Source organism: Saccopteryx leptura, chromosome 2 (assembly GCF_036850995.1).
Source record: "Saccopteryx leptura isolate mSacLep1 chromosome 2, mSacLep1_pri_phased_curated, whole genome shotgun sequence".
NCBI classification, from domain to species: domain Eukaryota; kingdom Metazoa; phylum Chordata; class Mammalia; order Chiroptera; family Emballonuridae; genus Saccopteryx; species Saccopteryx leptura.
The window spans coordinates 85,135,613-85,140,736 of NC_089504.1; the positions used below are offsets into that span (position 1 = coordinate 85,135,613).

General features: G+C 35.0%; 1 pseudogene; it reads right to left on the reverse strand.

The window, feature by feature from the left end:
* Positions 1-3,016: 3,016 nt before the first annotated feature.
* On the reverse strand, positions 3,017-3,374 carry LOC136393050 (small ribosomal subunit protein eS24-like; annotated as a pseudogene).
* Positions 3,375-5,124: the final 1,750 nt, after the last annotated feature.

Below are 5,124 nucleotides of genomic sequence, written 5' to 3' on the forward strand. Positions count from 1 at the left end.
CCCAAGATGACAGTGGTTCTTTCATTACAAAGATAGTATCTGAGAGATACTGTTATTAGTTCCTGTTACCCAATTGCTGCCGTTGATTTATTCTGTCCCTTTATTAACCTGCTTCCTTGGCCCTTCCTTCGTTTCTTTGATTCTGTCAGCTATGCTATGTTTCCCCCACAAACCTCCTTTTTTTTGTTTGTTTGTCTAAATTAGCCAGAGTTGTTGTTGTTGTTATTATTATTATTTTGCTTGCAGTTAAAATTTCTAACTGGTACAGTGCTTTCAAACAGATTATAAGTTGATGAGAAAGCTGTGGTTACAAGATATAAGATGCTCCCATGTATAGGATGCACCTTAATTTTGGGGCCCAAGATTTGAAAAAAAAATGTATTACAGAAAGTTATTGAACTCAAACTTTATTCATCATAAAATTCATACAATTCCTCATCACTGTCAAAACTCCCATCCATTAGCTTGTCCTCATCTGTGCCTGATAATTAATCACTGTCTTCAACAATGAGTGCAAAAACAAGTGTGAAAAAGTGGGAAATGCAAATAAAAAAATCTTCAACCACTGTATAAGATGCACCCAGTTTTAAGACCCCAAATTATTTTTTAAAAGGTGTGTCTTAATACATATGGTAGCTTTGTAATAGTCGCTGAGCTGGTCATAGCTGAAATTTTTCTAAAGATAGAATTGTTTGGGATTCTTGGTTTTGGAATTTCATTCTAGCTCTAATAGCACAAAAAATGTTTTTGGGATAAAATAGAATATTAAAGGCCTGACCTGTGGTAGTGCAGTGGATAAAGCGTCGACCTGGAAAGCTAGGTTGCCAGTTCAAAACCCTGGGCTTACTTGGTCAAGGCACATATGGGAGTTGATGCTTCCTGCTCCTCCCCCCTTGTATTTCCCTTCTCTCTCTCTCTCTCTCTCTCTCTCTCTCTCCTCTCTCCTCTCTCCTCTCTCCTCTCTAAAATAAAAAAAAATAAAATATATATATATTTTTTGTATTTTTCTGAAGTTGGAAATGGGGAGGCAGTCAGACAGACTCCCACATGTGTCCGACTGGGACCCACGCGGCATGCCCACCAGGGGGCGACGCTCTGCCCCTCTGAGGCATTGCTCTGTTGCAACCAGAGCCATTCTAGTGCCTGAGGCAGAGGCCATAGAGACATCCTCAGTGCCCGGGCCAACTTTGCTCCAATGGAGCCTTGGCTGCAGAAGGGGAAGAGAGAGACAGAGAGAAAGGAGAGGGGGAGGGGTGGAGAAGCAGATGGGTGCTTCTCCTGTGTGCCCTGGCCAGGAATCAAACCCAGGACTCCTGCACGCCAGGCCGATGATCTACACTGAGCCAACCAGCCAGGGCAAAAAATAAAATCTTTTAAAAAATAAAAAAATAGAATATTAAAGATGGAAGCTCTCTGAGCAATATAAAAGTATATTCATACAGGAGGTACCTTACCAGGTACATATCAATAATTAAAATATCCACTTGTGTTATCCTGTTAGATCAAGACAGTACAAAGGAAATATATTTGGGAAATGGCTTGAAACATAGTGGAGCATAGTCACATCAGAGTAAATGAAGGAAATAATTTTTCCTTCTTGATGGAGGAAAAAGCATCAGAAAATATTGTTGGTAGTAAGTACAATAAAACTTCATTGTGTCTGAGATTTTCCCCCCTTTCCCTCTATCCTTCAACTTAAGCTGTGAAAACAGTGGTCAATTCAAAGCAGGTGCAAAGACAGGAAATCATCTCTGAGCTGCCCATAATATTGTCCCCAAACCTTGCAATTCTATCAAATTGTTTTTTGTTTTTATACATTTTTTTGCCTTGCTATGTTATTCTTTTTCATATTTATTATTTTAAACCACTTACTTATATGATTACCATATAAAATTTTTACATATTTAATGTACATGATTTGATGGGTCTGGGGATAAGGATAAACCCATGAAACCATCACTGTCATCATGGCTGTAAACATATCTATCACTGCCCAATATTTCTTCCAGCCTTCTTTATTACTATTAGTGTGTGTGTGTGTGTGTGTGTGTGTGTGTGTGTGTGTGTGTTAAGAACACTTAACCTAAGATTTACCTTTATAGCAATTTTTAGGTATACAATACATTATTGTTAGCTACAGACATGATGTTATATAGCAGATCTCCATAACTTTTTTATCTTATATAACTGAAACTTTGTATTTTTAACTATCACCTATTCTTTTTATCCTCTCCCAAGCTCCTGGCAACCACAATTCTACCATCTGCTTCTATGAATTGGACTATTTTAGATGTCATATATAAGTAAGATCATGTAGTTTGTCTTTTCTTTGTCTGGCTTATTTTAATTAGCATAATGACCACCAGGTCCATCCACGTTGCTCCAAATGACAGCATTTTCTTTTTTTAAAAAAGTCTGAGTATATTCTAATTTAAATATATATACTGCTCACAAAAATTAGAGGATAATTCAAAATGAATATGAAGCTGTAAAATATCCCCTAATTTTTGTGAGCATTATGTAATACCACATTTTCTTTATTCGTTCATCTAATGATGGATATTTGTTTTCTTATCTTGGCTACTGTGAATAATGCCACAGTGAACATGGAAGTACAGATATATCTTTGAGATACTGATTTTAATTCCTTTGGATAAATACCAGAAGTATGATTATTATCTGTATTTCTCCATGTATAAGATGCATCTTAATTTTGGGGCCTGAAATTTGGAAAAAATACAATAAGCACAAAGAAAGCAGGCAATGCAAATTTAAAAAATTACAACAATGAGCTCAAAAACAAGTGGAAAAAAAGCAGGAAATTCAAGTAAAAAAATCTGCAACCACTGTATAAGACACACCCAGTTTTTAGACCCAAAATTTTTCAAAAAATGGTGCATCTTATACAAGGGAAATACAATAAGTATTTTTTACCTAAAAAAAATTTAAATAAATAATAAGGTCTTTTTTTTCCCCAACAAATAAAATCCTATTCTTCTGTTGTTCAATCTCCAACTCACTTTTTGCCAGAACCATTGTTGGCCTTTGCAGTCCACCTGGCTTTCTTCATTCTGTTCTTGTTTTCCTTTCCCTGTTTTCTTGAGGTCTTCTCATACTGGCCATGGCTTACAAGTGTATGTTTGCATAATCCCGGGAATCATAAATCATGTCAAAGTCAGTTGTCTTGCCACCACCAAAATGGGTTCTCAATCCAAACTCAAAGATGACATCTGGTGTAGTTTTATATATTTCACCAGTTTTTCCCAAATTTCTTTTTTAGGTACTATTACCTTCCCAGAGTGAAGGATATCAATGACCATTTGTTTCCTCCAAAGTTGTCTATTGGTCATGAACTTCCGGGTTGTATCATTCATGACAATGGCCAATCCTTAGGAAGCCAGGAAGGAGAAGAGCATAGGGTATTTTTAAGTTTTTGAGAAACCTACATACAGTTTTGCATAATGGCTCTACCAGTTTAATTCCCACTAACATATACCAGGCTTCCTTTTTCTTCTCTTTGCTGAGATTTGTTATTTTTAAAAAAAATAATAAACATCCTAATGTGAGTGACAGGATATTTCATGATTCTGATTTGCATTTCTCTGATGATTAGTGTTGTATCTGTTGACCATTTGTGTCTTCTATGGAAAAATATGTATTCAAGTCCTTTGCCAATATTTTTAATGAGGTGTTTTTTATATATATTGAATTGTATGAGTTCTTTATATATTATAGATATTATTATGATGTATGGTTTTTCATACAAATATATTTGTGAATATATCAGTGAATATATAAATATTTTCTACCATTGTGTAGGTTGCCTTTCTATTCTGTTCATGGATTGCTTTGCTGTGCAGAAGTGTTTTTGTTTGATGTAATCTCATTTGTTTGTTTTTGCTTTTGCTGGCTATGCTTTTGGCACCATATCCAAAAATAATCATTGTCAAGACCATTGTCAAGGAGTGTTTTCCCTTCTCTTTTCTTCTCAGAATTATCAGTTTTAGGTTCTACCTTTAAACCTTTATTTTGAGTTGCTATTGTTTATGTTATAGGGCTCCAGTTTTATTCTTTTGCATGTGATCACAGTTTTCCCCATGCCATTTATTGAAGAAGGTATTCCCTTCTGTAGGAGGCTGCCAAAATTGGCATTTCTTTGTAGTGTTGAGGGTTGAGACCTCTTACTCCACCATCTTGCTGATGTCATTCCTTAAATTATTGCTAAAAGTCTATTTTTTATCTTGGTATCAATAATAAGTGCTATCTGTGGTGAAAGAAAACATTGTTTCTTTTTAAAAACCAAGTTGTTACTTATAATTTTAAAATGAGAATCATTTATGGCAGTGGTCCCCAACCCCCGGGCCACAGACCGGTACCGGTCCGTGGGTCATTTGGTACTGGTCTACAGAGAAAGAATAAATAACTTACATTATTTCCATTTTATTTATATTAAGTCTGAATGATGTTTTATTTTTAAAAAATGACCAGATTCCCTCTGTTACATCCATCTAAGACTCACTCTTGATGCTTATCTCAGTCATGTGATACATTTATCCAACCCACTGTAAAGGCTGGTCCATGAAAATATTTTCTGACATTAAACCGGTCCATGGCCCATAAAAGGTTGGGGACCACTGATTTGTGGGATACTAGTCTCTTTCACCATTGTCTCAGAAATAAATTATTCCAAGGCTAGAGATGGGGTTAGAAGACATAATCATGTACTATACATCTTTTTTACTAAAATGCATTTTTTAAAATGTATATTGAAAGGAAAGTATCTTAAAATTGGAGTATTTATTTTCATGAGAGCTATTTTGTATGTCTGATAAATCAGTGATGATTTAGAAAACATTCAGTAAATATGGGACAGAAATAAATACATAGAGAGATAAAGATATAATGATAAAGCTAGAAAATATATTTAATACACCAATATGCACAGAGGAAAGCAATGAGTTAAGACATGTTTTTGGAAATGGGAATTTACAATGTCTTTGAAATAGAGCAAAACTTTAAAAAAATCGAGCTAATAGAAGTTCTACATCAATGAATCCTATTTAGTTCATTTGAGGTAGTAGTGTCTTAGAGGTAAAGTCATAGTTTGTAGAACTCATAATATCC